At 40.4% G+C, this 12,493-nt stretch overlaps 1 protein-coding gene across 1 annotated transcript in view; it reads right to left on the bottom strand.

Moving 5' to 3' along the window:
• The window catches only part of LOC120558406 (complement receptor type 2-like), a 153,770-nt gene extending 141,477 nt beyond the window's left edge, over window positions 1-12,293 (bottom strand). Inside the window, exon 1 of the mRNA XM_039799394.1 lies at window positions 12,189-12,293. The gene's annotated coding sequence lies outside the window, so the exon portion shown is untranslated. The remainder of the gene's footprint in view (window positions 1-12,188) is intronic.
• Window positions 12,294-12,493: the final 200 nt, after the last annotated feature.

Genomic DNA, 12,493 nt, shown 5'->3' with positions numbered 1-12,493 from the left:
GTGTCCTGCTCCTGGCACTTACCACCTCTTGCTGATGTGAAATTAACTCTGCTGCCTGTCCCTCATCATGACCAGACTGTGGAGTGCCCCCTACTGTTGGCTGTTAATATCGCTTTATTAGACTTTTTTTGTACCAACGGCCATTGATTGGACGGCCGTTCTGGACTTTTCCAGAACGCACAGATTGTCAGTCTGTCCCTGGGGCCACCGGAGGAGTTTTGGCATCGTTAGTCTAAATAGAATCGAGCCTCCCCTTAGTATTAATTTTTCTATGACCCTCCAAAATGATTTGAAAAAAAGGTATGACCCTCCCCAGCAATTTATTGATGCCCTATGTGCTAGCTTGGGCTTGGCAGAGATGTACAGACAACCTTTGATTTTTTTTACAGCAATGAAATACATAAGTTAACCTCTGCTTTCTCATCTTACACATCACACTCCTCTGTTATGGTGTGGTGGCCATTTCAGTAGATTTACTCACTAACGTTGTTGTGGAAACAATAAGCATGGAAACTAAATGCACACTTCCTGCATTACTGCATTACTTCAAATACTAAGTTACTCCTCTAGTAAACTAGTATCCAGATGAAATAAAACAATAAAACATTGAGACCATTCAGCAAAGGACACTGGGAAATAAATTCAACACACAAACTGGTTGCTATGGACTCGTCACTGTATGTTGTACATTGTATGTTTTAGCATATAGGTAAAGCTGCCGAAGTTGAACATATATGTTTATTTTTAAAACAGATTTTAAATTACATTGTAACAATTCGCCCTTATGAAATCCAATCGCAGCACGGCTGTCTTGGAACGCAATAGACAGACGGTGGCGGACAGTGTTGGGCAAGTTACTTCCAAAATGTAATACATTATAGATTACTAGTTACTGTCATTTGAGAGTAATTAGTTATATTACAATATTAAGGTCTCTGAATTGTAATGCTTTACGCTACTTTTGCGTTACTTTTGAGTTACTTTCGCCAAAATAACAGCGGAAGTTTGACTCGGCATCTAGCTTGTGAATTTCATCACTGGATCAATAAAGTCTCCTCTTTATCCACTTTTACATCATAGATTATTCATAATATTTTGTATAATGAATAAGGATATGCAAAGTAACTAAAGCTATAAAAATAGATAAGTAAAACGTACAATAGGCAAGTAGGAGCAAATTAAAATACTAAATTAAAATTACCTTACAGTTGTATTGAAGTACGGCATTGTTGTAAAATGTTTGTTTAAAGCACTTGAATAAGAAATTCATGTTGTTTAGTTTAAAACAGTCTAAAGGAAATGGTCAATTAGTGTGATTAAAACTCACTTTTTACATTATTTACAGTACTTGATTTACAGCTGATATGTGAAAAGGTCCACAACCTTATTTGTTTAACAGTAATTTAGTTTACTGCGAACCGTCACAGGAAGTGCTTTTATTTTGAAGTAGCCTACACGGAAGTTGTCTGTTGTGTACTCTTGCTAGCTTGTATTGAGATGAACGTGAGACCCTAGATGCAAACAAATTGCTCAAACATCATGATATAATTAAATTTTAAAAAGGAAAAGGAAACTGAAAAAGCAAAGTTGAAATGTAAAATGATAATTTCAAAATGTAAAGTTCATGTAAAAAGTCAAATTTAAAATGCAAAGCTTAAATATAAATGCTTAAACTGAAGTCTTTGAAATCTTTTATTGAATGACCAACATCAAATATGAAACTCAAAATGTGAAATGGAAAAGCTTAAATAGAAATACTTAAATTAAAATCTCAAATAGAAAAAAATTATTAATAATTTTCAATTTGAAGTTTTAGCTTTTGAATTTTACATTTGGTAATTGCCTTTTGACATTTTAAGATTCACCATTGCTATTTCTATTTAACATTAAGGCTTTTCATTTTGAAGTGACACTTGTCAATTCAAATAAGGAGGTGTGGCCCAACGGCTGCTGGGAGGGTTGAGAGACTTCCAGCGGAGACAGCGGAGTCTCGAGCTTCATTGGCCGGCCGCAACTAGCTGGCTTGTCACGTTAAACTGGAGGGTCTCAAGTCCGACAATTTCCGTCCGTTATTTCACCACTAAATTCACTTCTGAGACTTTTTTATGCGAGAAATCAACTATGTAGAGTTTGAAAATGGGAAGTTTTACAAAAATTGATGGCCAACATTTGCTCCGATATATTGTCGGACTCTCCAGTCTGACGTGAGAGACCCCGCTGTCAGCTGAAGTCTCTCGGCTGACCTGTGTGCAGTAGGCTACTCTCAGACATGCCGTGACCTAACCGTTTCTACAGTCGATATCTAAAGCAGCTGGGTGCGCTCCTGCTGCAGTCTAGTAGTCATTGTGTTTGTTTTGTTTGTTTCATAATGTAGTAATAATAATAATAATAATAATAATAATAATAGTATTTTTGAGTTTACATGAGAGACAGTTGAATTCTTGAATAAAAATAAATCATTTTGGTGCATAGTTTTGAGATTCATGTCACCCAAAAAGAAAAGGTCTTCAGCTTTGATTTAAAAGAACTGAGAGTTGCAGCGGACCTACATTTAGGTGTGGATCATTAAAAAAAAAAAAAAAATGTAAACAAGTCTCCCGAAGAGAAACTTCCATCTCTCTCCCCCGCCTCTGCCTGCTGCGCTCTGTGTGTGTGTGTGTGTGTGTGTGTGTTTGTGTTGATTTCAGTTTAAGCAATTTAAAATTTGACTTTTTACATTGAACAGTTTCAGTTTCAAATTATCTTTTTCAGTTTCCTTTTTCTTTTTTAAATTGAATTATGGCATGTAGAGTAGTAAAATAATATTTTTAATTTGATCTCTCTTCGTTTTCTCTTTTGACTTTCAATTTGAATTATGAATAAATATTTCCTCCATACAGCAAGTCCTATACGAGCGTCACATTCACCAGCCAGCTCCAAACAGGTGAACGAGGCCTCTCCACTTCGCCGTTTAAACTATAAGTGAAATAAACGTATAATAGTCCAAATCTACACAAAACCCGCAATCAATTAGTAAGCTGACATCAAATGTATATACATGTACACATTTAGGAAACCTTGGCACAGCAAGGTGTCCAGACATAGTGCAACAGTAATTTTCGTTTTTTGCATCCTGCTGTTCCCATCGTCAGCTAGGTAATATGTTTTTTACTAAAGCAGTATATGAAATCAGATGTATTACCTACCACCATTTAGTTTTGTGTTATTTAAGATATTTATAAAATATCTGGTCATGCCAGACGTAATTATTCCAAAAAAATTTTAAACGCAATGCAATTACCAGTTTCAGCCACCAGGGGAGCAGTGCTCCCCCTGCCCCACAGCAAACTCATGGGTCAGAACAATCTGGTAGCGGGGGCCGAGACTGAGAGCTACATGGATAAATATGCACCAAACAAGCCACTTTGAAAGTTTGCTGTTTTATGAATACAAAAGTTGGGTGATCAAATGTGTTGGGGGCACCGTGTCGCCCTTAGGTCTACTTCTCATTAATAATAGAATTAGAATGACAAGCAAAATAAAACATGTTTATTAAACATGATCATCCTAGGGCGCCCCCTCAGCCACATGTTTACTTCTAAACCTGATTATTCGATTGAATTGATGATTATTGTCGATCATTTCCTAATTGGGGGAAAACTTCAAACTAATGATTTAGTTTGACGTTCCTGTGACGTGACGTTTCCAGTCTATGGGTCAGACTCAAACACACGGAGCTCTGAAGCAGACCTGCGTGTCGCTTAGTGTCCACTCTCGCTGTAAAAATAGAGACCACGGAGCTGCTGCAGCGCACCTTCCGTGGTCTGTGCAGCTTTAGGTTTATAATGGACGCGCTCTGCTGTGGGCATGCTGCGGCAGATGTTTCCCGTTTGTGCTCGGTGTATTTCTGACGTAGTCTCGGTTTTCCACCTCCGATGTAGAGCAGAGTGCAGCCACTTCCCTAAACTTTGTCTCATTCAGAGACCAGAGTCTCAAAACGGGTCTCTGTGTCTGTCAGGAGGTCTGAGATCTAGCGTATCAGCAGAGCAATCACGTAATGCACAGCAGACTATGGTGCAGGTGGATTATTTTCTGAAATATTGTGACTTTATTCTTGTAATAGCCTATTTTCACTTTATTTTTTTCAAAATATCACGACTCCTCCAAATCTCAGAGAGCACAAATGAGCTATATTTTGAATGTGCACAAAGTTTTGAACATGAGCAGAAATCTTGTATGTTGCTGCCTCCGTCTTACTTCATTAAAACAGACTGTGGGAGGTAATGCGTCATGGATAAACTAACGTATCTCCCATTCATATATCTATATATTAATAGATCTATACCGGTAGATACTCAGGGTGGGGAAATGGGGAAATACTAAAACACTTAATGTGAAAAAGCTTAAAGGGGTGATAGAATGATTATATAGGGTATTTTACACTGTTCCTTAAGGTCTCCTAATAGGGTATGTAACATTGGTTGGGCTGAAAATTGCCCGAATGCTATTTTATTAGGCCCTTAACTACCCTGTGAATATGGCTCTATTTGGAACAAGAGCTTTTCTTCCAAATATGGTATGCTCATGAATATTCCGAATGAGCTACGTGCTGATTGGTTTGAGCAAACTACATAGAAACACATGGGAGACGCTCATATTTCAGACACTGCAAAGTTATACATTGTTTATCGGGCTATTCCATTAAAAAATTAACTTCTGAAACTTTTTTATGCGAGAAATCAACTATGTAAAGCTCAAATATGGGCCGCTTTACGAAAATGGATGGCTAATTGCAAATTTTGTCCGACTGTGTGTCGGAGTTCAGCGCCGGTGCTGCCTGTGTTGCTGCCTCGCCGCCCGGCCTGCCTTCCTTCACAGACCCCGGCCTGCTATGAGGTACTTGGAGCTCCGTCACGACTGGCAGCCCACTGCACTCCATACCCGCGCAAAGTCACCGTCTCTTGGGCTAATGACAACCAAATGCCCCTGCCCTGACAGAGCTCCAGGGACTGCAACTCCCCTCTTCCTGCTAGCTAAATGGTATATGTGAGTGAGAGCGCGGTCAGCGAGCTTGTTACGCCAGCAATCTCTTACCACAGGTTTCAGTTAATCTTTTAATCCAGGTCTATATAAAAGAGACTTCAGATACAGTATTAGGTGACCACTAAGGTCTATATAAAAGAGACTTCAGATACAGTATTAGGGGACCACTAAGGTCTATATAAAAGAGACTTCAGATACATTATTATAATAATAATAATAATAATAATAATAATACTACATTTAATTTGTAATGCACTTTATATTTAAGCAAATCTCAAAGTGCTACATGATAGTGCTAAAAATTATAAAAACACATGGAGAGCATGAAAAGAAAAGGAAGTAAATAAAAGGCAAAAGGACACAAGTTCACTCAAAAGCTCTCCTAAAAAGGTGGGTTTTAAGGCCACGTTTAAAAGCATCCACAGTCTGTGGGGTCCTCAGGTGGTCAGGGAGAGCATTCCACAGTCTGGGAGCAGCTGAGCAGAAAGCCCGATCTCCCATTGTACAAAGCTTTGTCCTGGGAGGTTTCAAAAAATATGCTGAGGCAGATCGGAGGGTACGTGTTGAGGTCTGTGGGGTGAGGAGTTCCTTGAGGTAGAGGGGGGCTTCACCATGAATGCACTGGTGGGTAAGGAGGGAGACCTTGTACTCAACCCTGAGTGAGACAGGAAGCCAATGGAGTGATTTAAGGATGGGGGTGATGTGGTCATATTTGCGCACCCTCAACAGGATCCTAGCAGCACTGTTTTGAATATACTGCAACTTCTGAAGGCTTTTGTCAGGGATCCCGGTGAGGAGTGCATTGCAGTAGTCCAGCCTGGAGGAGACAAAAGCGTGGACAAGCTTTTCCGCGTCTGCAGGAGTGAGCGTGGGACGGAGTTTGGCAATGTTCCTGAGGTGGAAAAAGGAGGTCTTGCAGAGATGTTTGATGTGAGTCTCAAAGGTCAGATGAGAGTCCATTTTAACACCCAGGTTAGTGGCTGATGTTGAAAGTGGAATAGTTTGGCCGGAGAAGTTGATGCTGGTAATGTCAGATGATTGAACCTGGTGTGGGGTGCCGACTAGAATGGCTTCAGTCTTGGAGCTGTTTAGCTGCAGAAAGTTTTGTTTCATCCACGCCTTTATCTCCTCCAGGCAGGTGGTCAGAGTGGATGATGGCAGGGCAGCAGAGGCGGTTGGGTTTGTCTTGAGGTAGAGTTGAGTATCATCAGCATAGCAGTGGAATGAAATTCCATGCCGGTTGATGACATGGCCAAGGGGGAGCATGTAAAGAATAAACAGGGTGGGGCCGAGCACTGAGCCTTGAGGGACACCACATGTGACGTTGTGTGTCAGGGATTTAGCGTCTTCCAAAGGCGACATGCTCAGTTCTCCCGGTGAGGTAGGATGAGAACCACTCATGGACAGAGTCAGAAACACCGATGGTGGAAATTGGGCGGTGGAGGAGGATGTTGTGGTCCACAGTGTCGAATGCTGCAGTCAAGTCCAGGAGGATAAGAAGAGATGGAGAGCCAGCGTCTGCAGTCATCCGCAGGTCATTTGTGACCCTGACCAGGGCTGTTTCTGTGCTGGGCCAGGGCGGAAACCAGATTGAAATTTCTCAAACAGGTTGTTTTGTTTTAGATGGTCCTGAAGCGTGCGGCAACTACTTTTTCAGCACCTTGGAAAGGGAATGGAAGGTTGGAGATGGGCCTGTAGTTAGCAAAGACTTCTGGGTCTAGGGTTGGTTTTTAGAGAAATGGCCTGATGACAGCGGTTTTCAGTGTTGATGGAACATGGCCAGCCTGAAGGGAGTGGTTAATGACCTTTGTGATGAGGGGACTTATGGCATGGAGGTTAGATTTTACCAGGGCTGTAGGAAAAGGGTCCAGAGCGCAGGTGGATGGTTTCATCTTTTTGATGATGTCCTCAACCTCTTGCTGTGAGATGACAAAAAAACAGCTGAGAGGTTGGGAAATCCCAGGCTGTGGGTCCGCAGTCGGGACAGGCAGTGTGGAGAAACTGGATAGCAGGGAGCGGATGGTGTCTACTTTTTTTCTGAAGAAAGTAATGAAATTGTTGCACCTCTCTTCTGTGACTTCTGAATGAGAGTGAGTTTGCGGTTTGAGGATGTCATGTATGGTAGAAAAAAGTTGCTTGGAGTTGCCAGGACTATTGTTGATAATGTTGGAATAGAACTGTGAACGTGCATTTCTCAAGGACCTTGAATAGGACTTCTGATGTTCTCGGTAGGCCTGCCTATGAACAGTGAGTCCTGAGGCCATGAGGCGCCGCTCAAGGACACGCCCAGCTGTTTTCATTTGCCGGAGTTCGTTGGTGTACCAGGGGGCTGTGCGTAAGAAGCTGACAGTTCTAGTTTTGACAGGGGCATGGAGATCTAAGAGACTGCTCAGAGATTGGTTGTAGAAGTCAACCGACTCAGTGACTGAAGAAAAATCAGCAGATGAGAGATGTTGGAGGTCTATGGTCAAGGTGTCCGGGTTGATCTTTTTCAGATCCCTATAGCAGATTTGACGCTTGTCTTTGGTGTGTGGGGAAAGGAGTGACAACTCCATTGAGATGGCCTTGTGGTCAGACACACCCAGATCATACGTCGAAAGGTTGCTAATAGGGGTGGAGTTGGAAATGACCAGGTCCAGTGTGTGCCCCCTAGAGTGTGTGGGGACATCAACATGTTGTTGGAGGTTGAGGCAGTCCAGTAGTTGCAGAAACTCAGCTGCAAGGTGGCAGGAGGGGTTGTCTACATGAATATTAATATCTCCAAGTATAATAATGTTGGCAGAGGTGGTGCAAAGTGTTGTGAGAAGGTCGTGTATCTCTGAGATGAAATTATTAGGGGACCACTAACGTCTATATAAAAGAGACTTCAGATACAGTATTAGGGGACCACTAAGGTCTATATAAAAGAGACTTCAGATACATTATTAGGGGACCACTGAGGTCTATATAAAAGAGACTTCAGATACAGTATTAGGGGACCACTAAGGTCTATATAAAAGAGACTTCAGATACAGTATTAGGGGACCACTGAGGTCTATATAAAAGAGACTTCAGATACAGTATTAGGGGACCACTAAGGTCTATATAAAAGAGACTTCAGATACATTATTAGGGGACCACTAAGGTCAATATAAAAGAGACTTCAGATACAGTATTAGGGGACCACTGAGGTCTATATAAAAGAGACTTCAGATACAGTATTAGGGGACCACTAAGGTCTATATAAAAGAGACTTCAGATACAGTATTAGGGTACCACTGAGGTCTATATAAAAGAGACTTCAGATACAGTATTAGGGGACCACTAAGGTCTATATAAAAGAGACTTCAGATACAGTATTAGGGTACCACTGAGGTCTATATAAAAGAGACTTCAGATACAGTATTAGGGGACCACTGAGGTCTATATAAAAGAGACTTCAGATACATTATTAGGGGACCACTGAGGTCTATATAAAAGAGACTTCAGATACAGTATTAGGGGACCACTGAGGTCTATATAAAAGAGACTTCAGATACATTATTAGGGGACCACTGAGGTCTATATAAAAGAGACTTCAGATACAGTATTAGGGGACCACTAAGGTCTATATAAAAGAGACTTCAGATGCAGTATTAGGGGACCACTAAGGTCTATATAAAAGAGACTTCAGATACAGTATTAGAGGACCACTAAGGTCTATATAAAATCGTAATCGTTTCAAAAATTACGATTCCATCGGAATTGTTTCTTTATTGGAATCGTTTGGAATCGTTTGGAGGATTTGGTTTCAAATCTGATCATAGGTTCCAAATTTAATATGCGCAAGTTTTGGTTTCCGTAGCAGCCAGACGCTTGTTGTGTTGCAGCCGTGCAGCACAGTAAGCAGAGCTCTTGTGTGGCTTTATTTTGCATTGTAAAAGCTGTAAAACTGCAACCCACCTATGAATCAAAATAAAACTTTCCTCTTATTTGTGAAATAAGCATCTAACCCGTTTCAACTCCACCCCTCAAAGAATCGGAATCGAGAATCGATAAGAACCGGAATCGAAAGGAAGAATCGGAATTGGAATCAGAATCATTAAAATCCAAACGATGCCCATCCCTATATATAACAGCATCCAAAGAGCATCATGTCATGGGACCTTTAACGTGGTTAAATGTACCTAAACAATTATCAATCATCACCATATTTCTCATGGCCATATGTTGTCATGAACACTTAAGCCTGTCAAAAAAACTAAACCGAAATCCAACGATTATATAAGTTATCTCACATTAACGTTTTCTTCTTCATTACCGCCTATGTTAATATACCTGGACAACGATCAATTATCACCAACATTCTCTCTCATATTGCTCCTCATAACTACTGAAAACTGTCAAAAAAAATCTAACCCAAAGTCCTATTATTATACTATCAATGAAATCGCAAGTTCCTGTCAAACCAGGTTGGGTTTAACTAACGTAACTTCAACACACGTGAATAATATATTGTTTAGTCACGTTCAAATGGTAACGCCGTTCTGTTTTCGGTATGTTTTTGTGGTGTAACCGTTAGTTTGATCAAGCATGGGAACAGTGTTTTGACTTACCCAACTAAATGCGAAGAATCACTGGCTGCTGCTAATCCACAATGGTGAATGTGGGCTGTACCTGACGGCTGCATCTTTTTGTCGGAAACAGGCGTGGCCATATCGGTAATCAGTGACTCATATCCTTCCCTGAGCCGAAAATATAAGTACAAAGTAGCATGAAATGATTATATTTAAGAAGGCTACATATACCTTACCGTGCGTTCATGGACATCGGAAAAACGTTTTTCCGAGTGAAAACGTCACCATTCACGTAACGTCCTGTGGGAATCAGAGGTGGGAAACTCGGGCTGGATTTTGATAACCGAGTTCCCCAGTTGGTGACGCGTTGTTGACAACTGACGTTTGATGGAGGCCACTTTGTTTCACTGAACATATTTCAATGATAATAAACTGTTTATTGTGGACAAATGCCTCTGCCAATAAACATACACAGACATAATATGTTTAAAATGATTCATAAATAGGCCTATGTATAAAAAAACAACACAATATCCGTGTCTTTTCCCGTTGGTTGTCCTGCAGATAACACAAACAAACACCTGGCGATGTGCTGTTTGGATGCTTGCATAAGAAAACAGCAGAGAATCTTCTGTTATTGTGGCCTCCATGTTTTCACACACCTGATGCTCTAGGCTACGGCCAACCGTTGATGGCAGTCATGCAAAAAGTTGTTATGCCAAACGCCAATATAACAGAAGAAGAAGAACACGCATCCCGACCATGTGAACGCTGCCAGTCGGAAAAACAACGTAACCAGGGGGGCGGTGCCTGTTATTCCGAGGTGGCATGAACGCAGCATTATAACTGAAGGCTACTTAAGTAGCGTGTAGTAGCTACTTGAGTAGGGCCTAAATGTAGCCTAGCCTACAAGTTACATTCCACAACTGGTGATTTGGGCAGTACATATTCCAATCATCATTTGAGCCTGTGAAAACTGCCCAGTATGCTCCAACTTGTCTCAAAACAAACAGAACATAAATGCCATATGTTTTAGCTGTCTGTTTATAATAAGGGTGTTATAGTGTACATTAGCCTATTATTATCTCTATTTTTTTCTCTTTACTTAGAATACCTTTTGTATATTTTTCCTGTCTAATGTGTATTTGTGTTATTCTGATGTGTGTGAATTTTACTTTTGAGCTGCACTAACAAGTGAATTTCCCCAGTGTGGGATTAATAAAGTCTATTTTATCTTATATTAACATTCAGGGCTTATATTCATTCATAGAGCTTGATGTAATGAACCCAACCCTGTCAGCGTCGATATGAGGAAGTGATGTACTTCCTGTGAGTATACTTCCTGAGCTCAAGTTAAGTGTTTCTAAGAAATGTCCCCTTTTCACGGTTTTTCTCAGCTTGGGTTGAGACTAGAGACCACTGCCCAGTTTTACACCACAGTTACTGTACATCTCAAGGTCTGAGATCACTTCCATGCCATAAAACACCCCACCGCTGATTCATTGTTTGTGCAATATATTAGTTTCCAAATACCTTGCTGAGGTATTTGCATTTCTATATACTCTGAAGACACTATCCTTGTGCACATAGCCAGCAAAATCATAGATTTTACAGACTGTAGTTGTACCTGTAATTGATTTACACTCACTAAAGACAAAAACACCACACGAGCAACAGCATGCTTTACATTTTTGTCTGCCAACATACTAGAAGTTAGGTCTTCATCAGGACCTAGTTTGGAACATGATGGAGATGATGAGGGCTGAGTTGTTTGTGTCTGGATCTGTGGGTTTGACTTTCTGCTGTAAAAGGTCCAGGGCCTGAAACACCCCTCCCTCTTTCATTTGTGTGAAAGAAGGGTGTGTGGTGAACATTTCTACTGACATCGGGTGTGTGCTAAAAATACACGTATATACACATTTTAAATTTTGCCTATGTTCAAAGCTAAAGACCTATCTTTTTGATATTGCCTTTTAAATAACGTTATTAATAATGTTCATTTGTTATACTGAAGTTGCATTGATGACACTGTATGACACTCGATAACTGCTCTTTAAATTTCTTATACTGCACTGTAACTTTTAGTCGCGTATTTTGTCTCAGTTCTTTAAATTCTTATACTGCACTATCAATTTTATTCTTGTCTTTTAATGTTTTTAATTGTTTTCTAACTGCTCTTTAATGTTTTATGTAAAGCACTTTGAGTTGCCCTGTTGCTGAAATGTGCTATAGAAATAAAGCTGCCTTGCCTATGTTATTGATTCATAATTAACAGGCTGTAGAAAGTAGTTCAGATGTGTTCCACACTTTTTAACAAAATTAATAATCTGTACAGTTAATTCCATATAATTTTTATAACAAAAAAAGGGGGATTTTACGTGAGAGCATAACACTGGTGATGTAGCAAATTCCAGACTTTCAAAACCTAATTTAACCACAGAGCAAAAGAAAGCAAACCCTGATGCTTATTTTATTTAAAAGGGAAACTACAGACAGAAGTATAAAGAACGTTATAAGGTTAAGCAAATCACGTGTAAGAATGAGACGACATCCTGTCACGGAGGGAAGTAGCGAGGCTTGGACCCAAATGCAGTTCAGTTCAGAAAACAAAGTTTCTTAGCAAAAACTTACAACAAGTGGTTCCAAAAAACACGCAGGCCAGGAAGACCAGAACGAGCAGGCACGACCAAACAGCACAGAAAACCGGAAACTCACACATGCAGCACACAGATAGAACGTAATGATCCCACAAGACACAAAGGAAACACAGAGACTTAATGAAAAGGGTAATGTGAAAACGAGGGACAGGTGACACTAGGGCTGGGGAACAGGTGAAACACATCACACAATCACAAGGGTGGGAAAATCAAAAGACAGTTAGAAAAACCAGACAAGACTAGGGAGAAAAGACAGACTTCAAAATAAAACCGTAAATG

This window comes from Perca fluviatilis, chromosome 5, assembly GCF_010015445.1.
Source record: "Perca fluviatilis chromosome 5, GENO_Pfluv_1.0, whole genome shotgun sequence".
Lineage (NCBI taxonomy): Eukaryota > Metazoa > Chordata > Actinopteri > Perciformes > Percidae > Perca > Perca fluviatilis.
The sequence above is the reverse complement of the archived record's forward strand: the minus strand, read 5'-3'. Positions and strand labels throughout refer to the sequence as shown.